General features: G+C 35.6%; 1 protein-coding gene across 3 annotated transcripts in view; it reads left to right on the forward strand.

Moving 5' to 3' along the window:
• adgra1b (adhesion G protein-coupled receptor A1b) overlaps positions 1-22,245 on the forward strand; it is a 201,138-nt gene that overhangs the window by 121,947 nt on the left and 56,946 nt on the right. The gene's annotated exons all lie outside the window — the stretch shown is intronic.

Raw genomic sequence — 22,245 nt, forward strand, 5'->3', positions numbered from 1 at the left:
TTAGAAAATTCTAAGTCAAATTTTTTAAGAAAGAGAATTAAATTATAAGGATATGGAACTAAAATATGTCAGTGGTTTCATAGTTTTAAAACATGCTATTGCTCGTCTATGCAACGCTGCCCTTGTCTTTCCCTCTGAGCTACTTTTTTTTCACACACCCTCTTCACAGGTGCATGATTCTGAACACCCAAATCTGCATTCTGCCCCAGGCATGTGATGTTTTGTGATTTTAGTGTGAGATATATGGAATGCTAGTTCTGCTCGACCAGAACGAAATAGAGCTTTTGGACAGTTTGACAGTAAATAAAGGTGCAACAGTTTCCACCATATAATTACATCCCACTCTGTTTATGGTTTAATGGCTATTTTGTGACTTGTTTTAAGTTAATTTTACTCACTCACTCTAGAGCCAAGATCCAGTAGATATTTTATTGGTTCTATTTTAATGAAGTCAAGGAAACTGGAAAACCAGGTAGAAACCTGTGGGCCTGTGGAGGATCCTGAGGTCAGTACTGAAAGTTTATTTAATAAAATAAATAAAAGTACTATAGTAATTAACTCATTGAACTTATTTAGTTATTAATAATACTAATACTGGTCCTAATAGAACCACAACTACTAAAGCTACAATGATTTATAATTGTAGTAGAAGTATTAGTAGTGCATGTCTCTCTTTTATTCCATCTCTCCTTCACTCTCTTTAATTTCTCCCTGATTGCTCCACTGTCTCATTCACCAGTCTCGCTCAAGAGCAACTGTTCTTAATTGTGCAGTTTTGGCAATGTGTACTTTGGCATAGGCTCTTTTCAGACAGAAAACGCTTGCATTTATCTTTCTCAATGAGGACTAAATGAGCGGTAATGTATGGCATGTAATCATGGGTAAATGAGGAATAGTTAGAATGGTAGGATCCTTATCAGTTTAAAGAGTCCTGATTCCCAGGAAAAAATTAGGCACAGTTTCTTTTCAACTAAGAATGGGCATATTTTGTTGAGATTCCTTTTTAGTCTAGAAATAGCATTGATTCTTTTCCCAGGTTTCTATTTAAATGGAACCTCTTGACTTAGTGTGGCTATGTGATATTTTACTAAGCAGTGGTTGCTTTGAAAACCTGGATTTGTTCAGTGTCAAATTAAAAAATATCTTTCAAATGATTATTATTGTTGTTGTTGCCAAATAATGTATTAAGTGCAGAAGCCTGGTCATCAGTAATGCATTTGATGCTAATTAGCAAACAAAGAATCAGACAACAATTTATGAACGTCATTATTATTTCCCCTATTGTGAAAGCACTTGGATGGCATTGCGGTCTGCAAGTTAGTCTGTGGTTCTTTTGATTTACAGTTGATGTTGTATATATCATATCTGCATATCTTCTATCCAAAGAAGACTATTTTCAGAATATACAAGTTTGGTTTTTTGTCCAATTTTTTGAACACAGCCACAGAACCATAACCACAAACTCACACCTTCATAATACCATTCCTCAGATTTGAATCTGCAGGACAGTAATGGACTCATATAACCAGGAAACACTCCCTTGTTTTGGTTTGTCTTTGAGAAACATGAACACTGTTGTTTAATTCCAAATATATAAAAAACTTATAAAACTTCAATGACCAAATAATAAAAGTAACAACCGGAAAATTATACTGAAATTAAGCTGTACTTTGAGATTATTAGAGACTTTTTGAATGAAAATGCAAGACTTACAAATAATTTGTTTAATATTTATAAACACAGTTGTAACTTTATTTTGTATATTTATATTTTTTCTATGATATTACTTTCCCCTGAAACCTATTATTTATTTTATTTACCATTCTGGTCAGATAAGGCTCTCCAATAAAGCATCTAAAGCACTAAAACTGTTTTACTGTAGGAAGGCACTCTGTATATAGACATGCCACTCAGAACCGTCCCCTAGAAAGGAATAAAAGCAGTAAATCATCTGATCTGAGACAGACAATAAAATACTAATGGAAAGGACAGGACAGGGTTCTCAGCACTAGGTATGCCTACTGACATTTTTCAAGCATTTCTCCTCTGTGTTGATGTAGTGCACCAATAGGAATACAGCTCAGAGCCATACTATGAGACTACAAAGAAGGATAAATCAATGTCTGTCTAATCCAGCTCTATCCAATGTATTATAGTGGACAACGGTAAGGCTCAGTGTTAGCAACTTAAGTCCAAAAATTATATTTATATTTACTTTTATTCAGAGAGGGGTTAAACACTTGCTTTTCATTGTGCTCTGTTTAGAATATCTAAATTATATAAATGTTTGACAGACTTAAGTTTTGAATACGTTTTTCAATAACACCTAGACCACTGCCTTTAATCACTAGTAAATGCCTTTAAAAATCAGTGGCTAAAAATTTTCATTAATGGCTTTTGGAAGACACACTTGTCTCTGACAATTATAAAACTTTACAATTATGGCAATTTTTTACAGCTGAGCAGATGAGAATTATGGGCTTTTTCCAAAGGCTCCTGCTAGGGGCAGCTTTATGGTGCTAGGATCTGAACTCATTATCCTAAGTCCAAACTTTTAACCCCTGAGCTTACTGAAGCAGGCAATAGATCTTTTTTATTTTTATTTTTTTGCTGTCCTGTGTACTACAATTAAACATAAAGCCAAAAAATATTTTTTTAATTGATAACATTAATAATAATAATTATTATTATTTAATGATATATACAGTGAGGAAAATAAGTATTTGAACACCCTGCTATTTTGCAAGTTCTCCCACTTAGAAATCATGGAGGGGTCTGAAATTGTCATCGTAGGTGCATGTCCACTGTGAGAGACATAATCTAAAAAAACAAAATCTAGAAATCACAATATATAAATTTTAAACTATTTATTTGTATGATACAGCTGCAAATAAGTATTTGAACACCTGTCTATCAGCTAGAATTCTGACCCTTAAAGACCTGTTAGTCTGCCTTTAAAGTGTCCACCTCCACTACATTTATTATCCTAAATTAGATGCACCTGTTTGAGGTCGTTAGCTGCATAAAGACACCTGTCTACCCCATACAATCAGTAAGAATCCAACTACTAACATGGCCAAGACCAAAGAGCTGTCCAAAGACACTAGAGACAAAATTGTACACCTCCACAAGGCTGGAAAGGGTTACGGGGAAAATTGCCAAGCAGCTTGGTGAAAAAAGGTCCACTGTTGGAGCAATCATTAGAAAATGGAAGAAGCTAAACATGACTGTCAATCTCCCTCGGACTGGGGCTCCATGCAAGTTCTCACCTCGTGGGGTCCTAAGGAAGGTGAGAAATCAGCCCAGAACTACACGGGAGGAGCTGGTCAATGACCTGAAAAGAGCTGGGACCACCGTTTCCAAGGTTACTGTTGGTAATACACTAAGACGTCATGGTTTGAAATCATGCATGGCACGGAAGGTTCCCCTGCTTAAACCAGCACATGTCCAGGCACGTCTTAAGTTTGCCAATGACCATTTGGATGATCCAGAGAAGTCATGGGAGAAAGTCATGTGGTCAGATGAGACCAAAATAGAACTTTTGGGTCATAATTCCACTAAACGTGTTTGGAGGAAGAAGAATGATGAGTACCATCCCAAGAACACCATTCCTACTGTGAAGCATGTGGGTGGTAGCATCATGCTTTGGGGGTGTTTTTCTGCACATGGGACAGGGCGACTGCACTGTATTAAGGAGACGATGACCGGGGCCATGTATTGCGAGATTTTGGGGAACAACCTCCTTCCCTCAGTTAGAGCATTGAAGATGGGTCGAGGCTGGGTCTTCCAACATGACAATGACCCGAAGCACACAGCCAGGATAACCAAGGAGTGGCTCTGTAAGAAGCATATCAAGGTTCTGGCATGGCCTAGCCAGTCTCCAGACCTAAACCCAATAGAGAATCTTTGGAGGAGCTCAAACTCCGTGTTTCTCAGCGACAGGCCAGAAACCTGACTGATCTAGAGAAGATCTGTGTGGAGGAGTGGGCCAAAATCCCTCCTGCAGTGTGTGCAAACCTGGTGAAAAACTACAGGAAACGTTTGACCTCTGTAACTGCAAACAAAGGCTACTGTACCAAATATTATCATTGACTTTTTCAGGTGTTCAAATACTTATTTGCAGCTGTATCATATAAATAAATAGTTAAAAAATCATACATTGTGATTTCTGGATTTTTCTTTTAGATTATGTCTCTCACAGTGGACATGCACCTACGATGACAATTTCAGACTCCTCCATGATTTCTAAGTGGGAGAACTTGCAAAATAGCAGGGTGTTCAAATACTTATTTTCCTCACTGTAAGTGAGAATTTGACAAGCATTGGAAGAGGTCTATTGCCATTCTTAAGTTGTGTATTAGATTAAGATGTGTTTCCTTGTGGAATTTAAAGGGACAGTGTTATTACCAGTGTCATATTTATGTATTTATTATAAGCAAACTCTCTATACTTAAATTCTACATTCTGAAGCATACAATTCATCATGATATATTGTGCACAATTCTGAAATGAAATCCTTACTAAGTGTCTGTAGCTCAACTATGCATTACAGTTTATAGACATTTATTATACAGACATATACAATTTGCACATTTATACTTACTGTACTTGCCTTTTGTTGACACTTCTGTAGTTGTGTACAGGCTGTAAATGCACCATTGGTCATGTTCAATATTCATTTCACTTTGTTTATTATATTTAAGTTGGATAAATGAATCATTTAAAATAAATTGTGTTCCCATATAAAATAATTATAATATGCATAATATGCATTTTAAAAATAGGCTCAGGGATTAAATGCAAATCTATGAATACATTAAAACAACTTACACTGTAAGACAACACAACTAGTACCTCATTACATCATTGTTGAGCCATATACTTTACAACAAATACAATATTGTGCAATTTGAACCAGCAGGAAAAAAAAAAACAGATTTTCAATATTTCCTGTTTATCAGGTGATTAGATGTCACCTTTGAACGTTGTAAGCTCTAGTGTAAGATTTTAGAAACCTTGGTCATTATATTTTAGGTAAAGTGTATGTAAGCTAATTACTTTTTTGGAAGTGTTTAACTTTATGGACTTAGAAGTGTGTGCAGCAGAAATGTGATTTTACAGCTTAGCTTGCAAGAGCTTTATTTATTAGCTTTAACTAACATTCAAACAACTCAATATAAATTTACATTTGTATTAGTATTAGAATGACAGTTCGGAATAGCATTTATTGCAAACACCAAGTGATGATTTTATTTAAATTTGTCCTTTTTTTTATCAAAAGTAAGAGAGAGATAAAAAAAAAAAAAAGTTTATGTCCAACTGCTTAGAATAAAGACTTCTGTGGGTTATAATATTGTACAAACATCATTAATATACAGATATCATTAAAATATCAAAGCACACACACACACACACACACACACACACACACACACACACACACACACACACACACACACACACACACACACAGATATAGAGAGAGATATTTATATTTACTGTATAAAAGTAAATATAAATATCTTTGTAGATAGATGACTTTATTCATCCCAGGGGGAAATTCACACAAAGTTTTTACATTGTGTTTGAGCTCAGGGTCAGCCATGGTACAGCTGCACTGGAGCAGTTAGGATTATGTGCCTTAAAACAGTGGCAGCTCGATGGTGTTGGGGTTTGTAGCCTTAACCTTATCAGTAACTTAGAGCCTTAACCTCTAAACCACCACTGTCCTGACATGCTTAATACTAATTTAATTAAAAGTGACATGTTTATGATTAGAGTAAATATGTGGCAGAGATTAAGTGGGAGATTGGGATTGGAATTTACACCAAACGGGCATAACATTTTGGCCACCGAGCAGGCATAACACTATGACCACCTACCTAATATTGTGTTGGTCCCCCTTTTGCTCCCAAAACAGTCCTGGCCCATCAAGCATTACCAGCATTAACTTCTTCAGCAATTTGAGCTACAGTTGCTCGTCTGTTGGATTGGACCACACGCTCACCATGTGCATCAAAGAGTCTTGGCCGCCCGTGATCCTCTCACCGGTTCACCACTGTTCCTTCCTTGGATTATTTTTGATAGATACTGACCACTGCTGTGGTTTTGCAGATGCTCTGACCTAGCATTGCAATTTGTCACACAAATTTTTCCTGATTCTAACACATCGAGGTTAATAACTTTAATGCTCACTTGCTGCCTAATATATCCCACCCACTAACAGGTGCCATGATAAAGAGATAATCAGTGTTATTCACTTGTTCTTCACCGGTCATAATGTTATAATGTAATAATGTAATGCCTGATCGGTGTAAATGTTGTTTTAACTCCTCTGCATCATGATACCAAATAATTGTGAGAAAATATGTATAGAGTGCTTATGAATATATATATATATATATATATATATATATATATATATATATATATATATATATATATATATATATATATATATATATATATATATATGGATATTATGGATTATGTATATATAAATATATATATATCCATTACAATATGTTCCAATGGTGATCTTTTGCCATTGGAACAGCATCCTTATTTGATACTTTACTTTTTACACATTAACAGAACTATTCTATATCCAAGTTATAGGAGGTTTACAAGAATCTGGTATGTACAGGACCATTAGGTGAATTACTTACTGAAACTCTGATCTTTCTGATCTGAAAGATTTTAATGGCAAAGAAATTGAATAAGTTGGTCTAAACTATGTTATTATGTTTTTCAGTATAGTAGAGCAGGTAAGGTTGCCATGGTTGAGAATGCAGGGTCTCTGATCTTGGGTTTTTGTCTGCATGGGTTTCTTTAAAAGTTTCTGGTTTCTGACAACATTTTGCTTATGCTGAGTTGCACCTATGTATAAGTAAGTGTGCAAATATATATACACGCTGCCCCATTCAGGGTGTATTCTTACCTCATCTCCAAATCCAACATTCTGATTCTCTTCTAATGATACTTCCACTTATTTTAGGACCATAGATTTTATGTGGTGGTTTTGTTTTAGTGGTTGATGTCTATAAATTTTACACACACACACTACATTTTTGACAGTTTCTAAACGCTGAAGTTAAAACATATTTTAGACTTCCTGAAAAGCATAGCTGCCTGTAAAAAATCAGATTCTCTGGAAGAAATAAAAAGAGGAGAAAAAGGTACGGTATATGCCACCCTGTCTGGTTCTTGTTATATCTAAAGGAAATGCTAAAGCTAGGTTGAATTGATGAGGCAGCTGCACAGATCTCAGCGTGCATATAATAAATAAGCAGGCACACTATGCTACCACGTGATGCCTGCACCAGGATGAGAGATGTGCTTGTCAGCTTTACTTATCGTGTTCATCAGCTGGCTCTGTGACGGGAAAGACCGCAAAGTGATTAGAGTTTTATTTAGCATCGGAAAAAGAAATGAGTCAGAATTAACATTGCAATGGGTGTTCGTAAATACAAGCCAGGCTGCGCTATTTTCTTAAAGACTTGCTCAATAGCCAATTCATTTACTCACCAAAAAGTCCTTCATCTTAAGAACTGCCTGGGGATGTAGTACAATCGATATATGTTCTTACTGAAAAATTTAAAAGGTATTTTGAATTGGCTTTTGATACAGCAGAATCATCAGCCGACGATCAGTATGCATGTCAGACATGCTTGCCTTGATAGAGATACATATACATTAATCTGTCCCCGATTACAAGTATTGATCGTTTTATAGAGTTCATCTCTGGGGTAAATTATTTTATACACTCCATGTTCATTCAAATGTAGTACATTGGGGACCATGCTGATAAGCCAGCCATATAGAAAGTCCTTAACATTTTCAACTGCATCTCTATCAAGAAAGCCTTTAAACTAATTTATAATCAAAGTTGTGATTCGTTAAATTAAATTAAAACCACAAACATTGTTCTTAAAATATGAAGATCCTGGAATTTAATAAACACAACACTGTAGCAATAGAGTAAAAATGTATTATGTTTCTTGTGCCCATAGGTTCATAATCATTCTCCATTTCAATAAAGTATTATTTATACTTACTTAGTCTGAATTGAATGGTTATGTTTTTACTTAAATAAACTTTCAATTTGTCTGTGTGAATAAGCAAAGCAAGACTGCTCTCTGGAACAGTGCAAAAAACTGAACTCAATAAAGCTTTTTCTGTGTAAATCCCACAGCATGGCTTGTGGAGTCCTGAGTGGCACAATAATAAAATGTTTGCCCTGTAGTTGGGCTCTTACAAGGTCAAATCCCAATCATGCAACAGACATGTCTTGGCCAGGAGCCAAAAGAGCGAAATTGGCTGTGCTCTTCGGGTGGGAGGGATGGCATTCTCTCTCTCTCTCTCTCTCTCTCTCTCTCTCTCTCTCTCTCTCTCTCTCCTCTCAATCACAGTGACATTAGCCAATCATGAGCCTGGGATATTGTGTATGTTGTGTATGTGCAAGTTAAAAAAAAAATCAGCTATATTCACAAAAGAACCTATTTGACGTTCTTTCACAAAATGTTACCATAAAATTGGATGCACACAATTGTATAAGATGTTTTTGGATGTGGTAGCATTCATTTTCCATTCACTTGAACTTTAAAACCTAAACCTGTTTTAACATAATGCCCCTGTGCACAAAGCCAGCCATGAAGACGTGGTTTACAAGGATTGGAGTAGAAGATCTAGAGTATAGATCTCTGACCTCAAACCTATTGAACAAGTTTGGTATGAATCAGATTGCTGACTACACCCAAGGACTCCTCATCCTACATTAAGATTTGACTTTTTTGTACCTACTACATAATACGATGTACATAATACGAATATTATGGTCAGGTGTCCAGATGTGTCCAGTGTATGAGGTTAGCTGGCTTTACATATATTAGAAATTACCTGGCAATGGGGTGGAAAGTGGCAGATATTCAAACCCAAGGCAAAAAAAAAGAAAGAACATGGCTTGTATTGATTTGCTTTTGCAATATTTAGCCGTTCTGTATTTACTCAATGTTTTTATAATTTATATGTTATAAAACAAATGGAAGTGTTTGCCAAATGAATTTGGCAGGTATAAATAGTGTATTGCAGGTAAAAGGTGCGTTCACCTAGAATCACACATCTCAACGATGTTGGGAAGCTGTGGTCAGAGCACAGGGTCAGCAATAATACAAAGCCCCTGAAGCACAGAGAGTTAAAGGCCTTGCTCAAGGGCCCAAATGTGGCGGATTGTCGATACTTGGGTTTGAACCCCCGACCTTCGCAATTAGCAACCCAGAGCCTTAACCACTGACCCACCACTTCCACACAGGCTGGATAAATGGAAATGGGTTACATTTTACTCTGTCATAGGAATGTATGACTATTAAATACACCTTCACCTTGCACCCTTACCTACATAAATATATTAAATGCTTGATCAAACATTTGTCAGATTGCTGTGATGGATATTTGTTGACGTAAGATTGTCTTATCACATTGTCTGGGCTGAAAACTGTTTTCCCGGCTGACAACTTTACTTAAAGGTTAGTAAAGTTGAAATGTCATAATATGACATCGCATATTAAAATGACTCTTAAATATAAACGGCAGTTGTTGTTATTGTGGTTTTGATTAAACCAACAGTTCTTATACTTGAAATATAAAGTTGAGAGCATTTTTTTTCTCATTTTTTGTTAATTCCTTTAAAAACTTAATTCTGTTTGCAAAATTGTAATTTAATTTCATTATCCCAAGCATGATATTTATGATTGATGATATATTGATGATGATTTTGTCAGGTGGCACATAGTAAATTGAATAAGGCAGTGCAAATGATTTATCGTGAGGCTTTATGTACAGTCTTTTAACCATATTTTACTATTTTAAAGTTGGATTTTTTTGTGGTGCAACCACACACTGCCCCTAATGGAATCACATTTTCTGGAGTGCTTCTGGTTTTCTATTTCATTAGTTAATGGCTAAACCATATTTAAAGCGTTCTTCTTTTCCCAGAGTGTAATTGTAATGCAATTGCTTTGACCCTGCTAGTCAGGTTAATATTGTCACCTGGAAATAATGCTAACAAGCCTGTAGTAATGATAAGTATAAGTAGTCAACATGTACTTGTTTTAAATTGCAGAACTCCATCTTATATAATCTCTATAAATGTGCAGTTTGTATCCTTAGACTGACGATTTTCAAGCAATTTTCATGGCCCTTTTTTAGCTACAAAAGAAAAATCTTCCAACTAACTTAGTACAGATGTGTTTCATTAACATTATTAAAGCATTTCAATATTATGCTCAGTGTTTAAATGTGCACAAAGATATACTGATTATTTATTAGAGCCATAAAGCATTTTTAAATCCTGACCATTTCACTGATAGAACACATTATGTTCACAGTTACATCATGTGTCGGCTACTTACTACTAACTTAGAAATTACTATACAGCCCCAATAATAAAGTGTATAGTATGTAAATTAGTCACATTTATACATTTTCTACTTTATGTACTTCTGAAAAGTAAACTATTATGATTCTGGTCTCTGTCCAAAATACCTTCTGGACACATCCCAGGGAAGGTGTTTTAGGCATGTTTAACAAGGGAAAAAAAACAGGGAAGACCTGGATTAGATGGAGACATTATGTCTCTTGGCTAGAATGGTAATACCTGGGTATCCCTCTGGAGCAGCTGGTGGAAGTGGTTAGTGAGAGGGAGGTTTTGAATTCTCAGCTTAACCCGATGTCTCTGCAACTATCATATAGATAAGAGGGAAAATGGCTGGCTTCATGGCTGCATGGATGGATGGATGGATGGATGGATATATGAATAGATGGAAGCTATAAAAGTCTTTTGCTTTGATTTTTCTTTTTTTTTTTTTTAATCAGTGTGTCTTAAAAATATAAAAAAGAGTTTGGTAATGAATAGTGGATTGGATTCTACCAATAAAATAGTAACACAAATTACATATCTCTAGGCTAATCTATATGGAAACCAATGCTTCAGAACTCATCAATAAAATTTGGGAATGCTCAAAGGTGACAGGTGAAATGATCTATTTTTTTCAATGAATGTTTTTATTTTCATAAATCTGTACAAAATGTCCTCGATAGCCCGATAACAGCAGTATCCTATATCTGACTGTCTCTGTGTGTGACACTCAGCGTGTGTGTGTGTGTGTGTGTGTGTGTGTGTGTGTGTGTGTGTGTGTGTGTGTGTGTACAGAGTATTCTGCTTGCTGCTGGCTGTTGTAAGGCTGCAGCTGGACACTGTCAGTGTCCTGGATCGTCAAACACTGTTATGAAAAATCCCAGTTCCCATTCAAAACTCATCTAGGATTATGTGTCTGCTCTGCGCTGTGTTACTTAAAGTGCATTCTGTATATCAGTGTGACAGCTGACACGTTTACATTCACACTGTGTATGTTAATGGAGAAAGAGGATTTGGTGTAGACTATAACACCAGGAATTCCACACAATTTGTCAAATGCTGTAGAAAGAATTTGGAATCATATAAAACTTCTATACAATCATGCTGGATTATACAATATTCAGCATAATTTTAACGCTTTATCACCTTTTGACTTCAGCCGGATTCATTCAAACTGCCACATAAAAGTACTTCATGATCTCACACTTAAATTCTGCAGTTATGGCCATTTTCATACTCGGATTTTATCTGCAGGCTATACAAAGTGTTACGACACACTTTATAGCCACTCGGCTTGATTTCAAAAACTGCAACCTGACATTCTGTTTAACCCTTTGCCTTTACTATTTGTCTTCTAGCTTTTTTTAAAAATAGATTCATACTAAGAACTATAGATTATAACATTTCATTTGTGCTCAAACCCCTCTCTCTCTCTCTCTCTCTCTCTCTCTCTCTCTCTCTCTCTCTCTCTCTCTATATATATATATATATATATATATATATATATATATATATATATATATATATATATATATATATATATATATATACACACATCTGCCTCTTTCAACCCAACTACCTGCATGTCTTCCCTCAACACATCCATAAAACTCCTCCTTGGCCTTCCTCTTTTCCTCTATCCGGGTGGCTCCATCCTCAGCAATCTCCCACCGATATAACCTTTTTCTCTCCTCTGCACATGTCCAACCCATCTCAGTCCCACCTCCCTCACCTCGTCTCCAAAACGTCCCACATGCAATGTCCCTTTAGGAAACTCATTTCCAATCTTGTCCATCCTTATCACTCCCAACAAAAACCCAACATCTTCAGCTCTGCTACCTCCAACTCCACCTCTTGTCTTTTAGTCCTGTCTCTAAACCAGACAACATTGCAGGTCTCACAACAGTCCTATAAACTTTCCCCTTCACTCTCGGAGATACCCTTTTATCACACCACTTCTGTCACTCTTCTCCACCCACTCCACCCTGCCTGCACACTTTTCTTTACTTCTCTAACACACTCTCCATTACTTTGCACTGTTGACCCCAGAAACCTGAACTCCTCCACCTTCTCCACCACTTTTCCCTGCAACCGCACCACTACACTGCCCTCCCTCTTATTCACACATATGTACTCCGTCTTACTTCTACTGACGTTTATTCCCCTTCTCTCCAGTGCATACCTCCAGCTCTCCAGGCTCTTCTTAACCTGCTCCCTACTCTCATCACAAATCCCAATATCATCCACAAACATCATAGTCCATGGAGACTCCTGTCTGACCTCGTCCGTCAACTTGTCCATCACAACTGCAAACAGGAAAGGACTCAGAGCTAATTCTTGATGCAGTCCAACCTCCACCTTGAACCTGGTCCCCCTGTGTGGTTCTGGGATTTTTGCTCACCGTTCTTGTGATCATTGTGACCCCACGGGTTGAGCTCTTATGTGGAGCCCCAGATCGAGGGAGATAATCAGTTGTTTTGTATGTCTTCCATTTTCTAATAATTGCTCCCACAGTTGATTTCTTCACACCAAGCTGCTTACCTATTGCAGATTCAGTCTTCCCAGCCTGGTGCAGGTCTACAATTTTGTTTCTGGTGTGCTTTGACAGCTCTTTGGTCTTGGCCATAGTGAAGTTTGGAGTCTGACTGTTTGAGGTTGTGGACAGGTGTCTTTTATACTGATAACGAGTTCAAACAGGTGCCATTAATCTTCTTCTTCTTCTTTCGGCTGCTCCCATTAGGGGTCGCCACAGCGGATCATCCGTCTCCATACCACCCTGTCCTCTACATCTGCCTCTTTCACACCAACTACCTGCATGTCTTCCCTCACCACATCCATGAACCTCCTCCTTGGCCTTCCTCTTTTCCTCCTACCTGGTGGCTCCATCCTCAGCATTCTTCTACCAATATAATACAGGCGCCATTAATACAGTTAACAATTGGAAGACAAAGGAGCCTCTTAAAGAAGAAGTTACAGGTCTGTGAGAGCCAGAAATCTTGCTTTTTTGACCAAATACTTATTTTCCACCATAATTTGCAAATAAATCCTTTAAAAATCATATGATTTGTGATAATGTGATTTTCGGGATTTTTTTTTTTCTCATTTTGTCTCTCATAGTTGAAGTGTACCTATGATGAAAATTACAGGCCTCTCATCTTTTTAAGTGGGAGAACTTGCACAATTGGTGGCTGACTAAATACTTTTTTGCCCCACTGTATAATATAAAGTATGTATAAAAAAAATTCTTCTTTATTTTGGGGCACACATATTTAAAAATGGTTAACTAGCTAGTAAAGAAATTAAACAACACATCAACACCCCTGTGCTCTAGGGCTGCTGTATTATGGCTGACCCTGCACTCTGACCCCAGCTTCCAAACAAGCTGGGATATACGAAGAAAAGAATTTCACTGTGCTGCAATGTATGTGAGACAAATAAAGGCTCTTCGATTCATTGGTTATCTGTACTTCCATTTCTTTATCCGCTACAGTTCCAGTGAATCTTTGAGATCTTCAAATGCACTAAACTGCCACAGGCTGTGCTGTGAATTCTTTTTCTGAACGAACTGTACTTTGTCCCAGTTCTCATCCGGAGGATTGCTCTGCTCCATTCAGATTTCTAAGACCCTTTTTCAGATACAAAAAAATTGTCCAGTCATATAGATCTGTTGCCATGGAGATTTTGAAAATGGAAATAGAGATGCCATTCCTACTTCAGTGCTGCACACGCACAAAAAGAAAATAGGCTGTTTGAAGGTTACCATTATCCAATGCAATGTTATAGAATGATAGCATTTGTGTGTGTGTGCGTGCACGTGTCTCTGTGTGTGTGTGTGTGTGTGTGTGTGTGTGTGTGTGTGTGTGTGTGTGTGTGTGTGTGTGTGTGTGTGTGTGTGTGTGTATATGTGTGTTTGTGTTGGTGCATTTGTGAAGGTACTACAGCAGTCTTGGGATCGTGGGGGGATTTACAAAATTCTCAGAATACTGTAGAACAGTATGCTGTTATCTCATACAAAAGAACATACAATCTTCCCCCAAAAAAAGCATCTTCCTAAATGCTATTTATCTAATGTAGTATGGGAACTCATTAAGAATTTATTCAGTAACCTAACTTTTGTTATTCAGTAAGAAAAAGGACACACTCAGAGAGTATATTTTTTCAGAGTTAAGTTGATAAATAAGAGATCTGAAAAAGATTCTACATGGAGCCCTTTTTTCTTTTTTTTTTAAGAGAAGCACTTTTTTTAGTGTTCAGGATGAGGACAACCAAAGAAACTACAGGTATTACATTTAAATAAAAGAAAATAAAAAACTTTATTTAACCTTGAATATAATACAATATAACATAACATGCAGCACAACATAACAACAAACACAATCTACATTTTTAAATGACATTACACAACAAAGTACCAAAATAACACAACACCAGAACATTACACAACAACACAAAAAACATTTATGAAAAATAAAGAAGAAGCAAGTATGTCTAGTGTGAACAATTACAAGCTATACCTCTTACCCAGACTAAAAGATACTGTAGATAAACTACTTTTATTATGGCTGCTTTTATAATTTAAACAGGGAAGGACAAAATCAGAATAAGGAATAGGAAAAAGCATACAAACATGCTAAAGTTTTTTTTTATTTGATTTTATATAATTTTTATATCTACTTTTTTTAGAATCTGTTCGTTGATCTCTAGTGGATTTTACAGAGACGATCTCCCCCATGCTGTTGTTTTTCAGGCACTGATACTTAACTATAAGTTTAAAATTAATGGTTAATTAATCAGTGCTCCACAAGAACTACAACTACTACTGTTTTTGACAAAAGCAAGCTGAGAAAAACACCTTCATACACACTCTAATCAGTCACTGAAAGCTTTTATAATATAATGCCTCATTCCATTTTTTAACAAATATATAAAAAAATTATTATTCAATAGCTGCTGAGTAATTAAGTGGTTATGCCTTTAAATTTGAGGTTTTACACTCGTTTTTGTTCTGTTGTTGTAGGCAGCAAATCTCGAATGGCAGTGCTAGCACATTGTTTCATTACACCAGTGTGATGCCTTTATTTCCAATAATTTACTGTTTGATTCAGGTATTCAGAACCTCCAGACCCAATTAATTATCCTGCGAATGGCTATTGACCCTGACAGCTGGTGTAAAAAAGACATTGAAAATACTTAACAACGTTCTAATTTATTCCTGCCAATAAAGAGAGCAGTGGGTCTTAAATAAAACGCCCTTCTCCTAAATTGCCCCAGAGTCTCTTCGTCCCTGTTTCTGTCTTTTTCTCTTGCTTATTTTCACCCTTTTTTAATCCAGATTATATATATGGTAAAACAGTGACAAGGGGGAAAATGTAGAATGTATCTGTGAAAATGTAAAAGTTTTTTTTTTACAACAATTTAAGGAATATACAAAACCTTAACATTGGATGTTTCACCCAGATAAGGATGTGTTTTTTTTTTTTTTTTCATCTCAGGGAGTTTTTTTTCTTGCCATTAAGAATAAACTTAAAAGTAGTAAACGTATAGTCACTAAACTTATAAATTTACATTTATAACCTCTTTATCTCTGTAAAGCTGCTTTGGGACAATGGACATTGTTGACATTATACAAATAAACTGAAACAAACGTGTTAACTTTTTGTATAAAAAAAAAAAAAAAAAAAAATCAATGAATTTAGAAAAAATATATTGAAGACTTCGAAATGTTGAAGTAATCTGAAATTTACAGCTTTACCCCTGACACTGATATGAGGAAATGCAAAATCTAGTATCCAAAAATGCAAAAAAAAAAAAAATCACATAAAGCTTCATTGTTTAAATAATTATACACTATGGGTTTTTGGTACACATCAATATTAATAAATAATAAACCACAATGATTAATAAAACATATCATGTATGGCCTGAATGAGGAGCTTTAAATAAATCATTTCTTGCGGAGCTTCTGTAAGGTAAAAGCAGATGTTACACTTGTGCATTCGATGTGCCTTCCAATTCATTAAAACCTTAAGCACATTGTGAATGAAATACTGATGCATGTGTAGACTTTAATTTATTCTCCCATTAGTCATTCTCCATTCATACACACAGACACACACACACCACATGACTGCCATAGACGGAAATTGAATGACTTCTCAAGTGTTAGACAACATACAGTGAAGTAGCTAACAAAACCCAGCTAATAATGGACTGCTCTTCAAGTTGTGGTTGTGAAAAAATAGAGAGAGAGAGAGAGAGAGAGAGAGAGAGAGAGAGAGAGAGAGAGAGAGAGAGAGAGAGAGAGAGAGAGAGGAGATTAAAATTAATGTTATTCTTAGTTACTAGTTACACTGAATTAGTATAAGTTAGTATAATTCAGTGGGAAGGTATACTGTGAAGGATTTTTTTTAAAGACATGCAAAATAACAATGCTGAGGTTTTCGTTGGGAGCGACGAGGATGGACAGTCTTAGAAATTAGTTTATTAGAGGGACAGTGCATGTAGGACATTTTGGAGACGGTGTGAGGAAGGCACATGGGGTATATCGGTAGGAGAATGCTGAGGATGGCGTCACCAGGAAGGAGGAAAAGAGGAAGGCCAAGGAGCAGGTTTATAGATGTGGTGAGGGAAGACATGCAGGAAGTTTGTTAAAAAGAAGCAGACGTAGAGGACAGTGTAGTATGGAGACGGATGATCCGCTGTGGCGACCCCTAACAGGAGCAGCTGAAAGACAAAGAAGAAAATTGTAAACTAACAGCATTCGGGCTCCATTTTCTGCTCAACCCAGAAAAGATGCTGCTCTGTCTCACCAATTATTATTTAATATGTTTAAGACAGTACTTTATCACTGTATGGCTGCAAATGGCTGTAGATTTCCTGCAGCAAAACTACAACTATTCATCACAAAAGGTTATAAAGAGGGGTCTTGTGGTACATTTCTACAAGCATTCTGTATGTAAGGATGCAATCAGTAAGGCAAGCACTGTATTTGTGAGACTCATCAGAAGCATGATGATTTACAAGCATCAGAAGCATTTCATTAATAATTGCAGGTCCCTTAATACCTGCTTCATTTTGAATGTGAGAAGCTATGAAATGTGCTGACTGACCACAGTATTCTCTTGGGTTTTCCCTTTTTGCTCTATTGCTCTGTTGTTTGTTGCTCTAGGGGAAGCTGTAAGCATTTTATGTAGAGTTTGACAGCAGAATGTTTTCACTTTATACGTTGCCATGTAGATTATTGGGACCCAGATCTAGCTTGAAAACTGTTGACGAACTATTTATTTTTAAAGAACTCTGGAGTTAATTAGCATTATGCTGCACCTATGAGTCAGACAGATCTCTTTCATTCTCATTCTTTCTCTCAGGGATATGGAAATACAGTGACTAGAACATCAACCAGTTCTGTTAATTCAGTATTTAGCTGCCTTTCAGCACACACACATATATATATATATATATATATATATATATATATATATATATATATATATATATATATATATATATATATATATATATATATATATATACATATATATATATATATATACACACACACACACACACACACACACACACACACACACACACACACACACACATTCCTTCCACATTCCTTGCTCACATTAGCATTTTGATGCTTATAAGATTTCTGTTGCAGCCAGATGTACTAAATAAGAGTTCTGAGTCCCCACTATGTTTCTGCAGTGAGAGCAGCATAGTTGGGTATCTGAACATATCTGATTCAATGTTGGATAATGTCCCTGTAAACAAAAGCAGGAAAATCAACCAATTCACAATTTCTTTATACAAACTTAAAGAAAACTTTGGCACGACTGGTTTTAATGAACTGATCTGACTATTCTTTTTTAGCCCGAATGAAGCATTATACTAATAGAATATATCTATATATCGTTACCTGTTTTACAGTGATATATAAAGTACAAATACTCCAGTAAATGCCTTTTATATTTCTACTACAAATTGCTTTGAATGGTCATATGTATCAATAGTAAAAGTACTGATTTCTGAGAAGTATTTTTGAATAGTTTGGGAAAATCAATTAATCTCCTGAGCATCCCAGCTTGGTATGATGAGATTTATATATTGTTACAGACACTCAGTGAGACTCTTATCAAACTCTAGTGAGAACTTCTGGGGTTATGTTCACTTAATGCATTTTATATATCAACCTCAACATAGCGGCGAACCGTGTTTTCTGAAACACAGTGAAGTAAAAAAAAAAAATGCAGTTACACATTAAATTATAGTAAATTAAATGTTTTCCGAAATGAAAATTCTCCAATAAGTACAGATATATAAAAAATTAAGAACAGTACAATACAGTAAAATCACTATCCATCACTGTTTTTACCCTCTTGCTATTAAAATGTAGAAGCCATCTTAACCTACATCAAACTGCATTTTCTGCCTTCTCTGCTGAAAGAGCAGTTAGACTAAACACAAATACAATTTGCTAATTCAGTGGACAGGTAAGGATGCAGGACAGGAAACACACTTTTTTGTTTCTGGTACAGGCTGTTTTTGCTTTGTGCCAGCTTTATCTATATGTTATTTCACCTGAATTTGCAAACTTTGTTTTTGTGAACCAATCAACAAACAGAAAGACACATCAAAAAATAAAAAATAAAGGATGTACTTTTTGAAAAGCAGCTATATTTATACTGCTAACTATCTATCTAACTAATTAATGTTACATTCCTGACTTTGAAGTTATATGTATATATTTGCAAATATATATATATATATATATATATATATATATATATATATATATATATAGCACTTTTCACAATTAACATTGTCTCAAAGCAGCTTTACAGAATATTTTACAGATCAATTCTGTACAGAAGAATTATCGAATTAAATGTTTTTATTTATATAAGTATTTTTTTAATCTTTAAAATGTCATGTCAATGTTGCTTTTTGATTTTGAATATATGATAAAGAAGATTGCAAGACTAGTGTAGGAATACACCCTGATATGACAATGACTATGTAGTACAAAAAAAACCTAAAAACTATATAAATCTAGAAACATGCAAAATACTTTTTTTTTTTAATTGAGTTTTTATATACAACACAAGCATTTTGTTTTAATTTCTATTATCAATGAGCAAGTCGTCCAGTGACAAAAATGCCGGGTGAAGTGTGCCGTGTTGTTCACCATTAATTTTATTATATTTATTACTTTTATATTTTCTGTACACAGATGGTATGCAATACACATACTGTAATTTATATATTAATATTAGGGCTGTCAATTCATTCAAATATATAATCATTTGTGCTGTTAAAATGAATTTGCACTATATATATATATATATATATGTATACACAGCAAGTATTTTGTTTCCAGAATTAGTTTCAGTAATATACTGCATACCGATGCAATTGAGCAGTTGACTGATGCTCAGGCAATTAATTCATGCTAAATATTGTAAATTTTACTACAACTGTCAGATTATGATTTTGTTGTACATTATAAGGACATGAACCAGCACATTTTGTGGTAATCTTCTTGTTTTAAATGTTTGTATTTAGCAGGTAACGTACAGTACAGACCAAAAGTTTGGACACACCTTCTCATTCAAAGAGTTTTCTTTATTTTCATGACTATGAAAATTGTAGATTCACACTGAATGAAAAGGTGTGTCCAAACTTTTGGTCTGTACTGTATATTAGATAAGATTTTAGATGTATTTGCAGGAAATCAAAAAACAACAGAATGTCTAATTTAAAACCAATTATTTTAAGTTGTCAAGATTTGAGTGGGCTCGTCTAGTTCTCACGATACACTACGCCTGAGTATCAACTATGTGTAATCACATAGTGGAAATTTAAATTACACAAACACTACCCCTTCATAATTTTTAATTAACAGACTTAGAAAAGGAAGAAGTGCTGTAGAAAAAAAAAAGATCTTTCTAAAGTCTATAAAAATGCAGAACAGAAGACTTCCACATCGGTGAAGTTGCACTGCAAAGTAAAGGTCAGGTAAATGCTACAGTGGTGATTTGGTTGGAAAGAATTTTAGGCTTGGAAATGTGTACAGTATAGAAGAGGAAAGATGGAAAGCACACTGTGTGTTTATTTAATGCTCGTTATTCTGATGTGTATAGTGAAATTGTAACTTCATCATTAACTACTTCCAGAACACAACCTTTATAACCAATCTAATACATTAAAATTATATGAAACTAATTTATATTGTTTCTTAAAAAATCTATAATACTGAATACCAGTGGTGGGCCATCAGGGTGGGCCATTCTCTGCTGGCCTAAACTCTATCAGAATCACTGACAATGTTTTTTTTATATATTTTGTTCATTAATATATATATTTTTTTCCCAACAATCTAGTCACTCGTTTCAAACCTTTTACAGGTGCGTTGCTTCCTGTAGCTCTGTTTACGTTGGAGGTTCTATCCATTCAGATTTCCGCATTCATATCACTAGTTGTCTGCGTCAAAGGAATCTTAGATTTAGCAGCACGGGCGCCTGTAGGTTAAAATACATTCTGCTTGAAGCTGAGCTTGCGTTGATGACACTGAGGCCATTTAGCAGGCACACAGAAACGCTGCCATTTTCACGTCCTTTGATTGGATGGTCAGAGAGTGCACCAGTCAGAGCTTGCAAAACGCATCTGTATCAAACTGCACAAACTTAACTATATTCATTGGGATTTAATTGCTGTTTTTTTTATTCCACAATGTCTGATAGAGGAGAAGAATTTTCTGTTCACAGATACACTTACAAGGACATTTACGATAGATTTTTCAAGAAAAACTGGAATGGTGGTCGACCCAAACTGTTCAAAATAGATGTTGTGTTTTTTCATGAAGCGTTTATACTTTTGCTTTTAATTTTCTGTAGATTTTGCACAAAACACACTTTTTTCTTCTTTTTAAATCGCCAGGCAAACCACAATGCACGAGAAGAATACACAAAAATGCATCGAAAACCTGGGGTCCATTTTATGAGGTTAATATTGATGCTTCTGCTGGAGATGATGTATGCAACTGTGGCTGTGAAAGGCAACTTGTTGAATTGTGTTTATTGTGTTTCTTGCTTTAGTAATGACATGTATTCTCATTGTATTAGATACCTGTCTGTAATGTAGTGCTCGATTATACTGTGTTTCTGTATAATGTTGATGGTTTCTATAGCCGTGGCATCATGATGATATTAAGAGGTGGATTATTCACATAGGGCACCACTGAAGGCAAAATGTGAAACGCACATCCCGCCACTGGTTAATACATATTTTCTCTACCTTTTTAATGAAATATAGGCTTCATCAACAAATTCCAATCAGTAAATGTGATCTGTTATTGACTATGGAATCCAAGACACAATTAATCGAAAGTAATAGATGTTGGGGAGACAGTAAAAGACTTGAGAGTTGTATGTTTAAATGTGTCTAGCCTAACAATGGCGGTAAGAACCATTTCTGCCGCTGCAGCGGGGAGCTCTATGTGGATTCAATTTACAGATTCGATTCTTTTGAACTTGAATCGAATCCCAAATGTGAATTGCTTTCCTGACTCTCCACAATAACACACCGGCTCACTTGATGACAAGGTGAAAAAACAGACAACAACTCATCTCAACATTCTTTAAGAAATTCATCGATTTTTGCGAGTCGACTCGCCAGAGATACTTAGGGAGGAAAAAGTCGTTCAAAAGGAGCCGAATCATCATTATTACACCTCGGCCATCCTAGAGGTCCTCACCTTACATCTTATAAGGGGTAGCTGTCAGTCATTCACATACTATCCGATTGAGTCAGATGGGTCTTTTAACACC

Source organism: Silurus aristotelis (assembly GCF_946808225.1).
Source record: "Silurus aristotelis genome assembly, chromosome: 4".
NCBI classification, from domain to species: Eukaryota; Metazoa; Chordata; class Actinopteri; order Siluriformes; family Siluridae; genus Silurus; species Silurus aristotelis.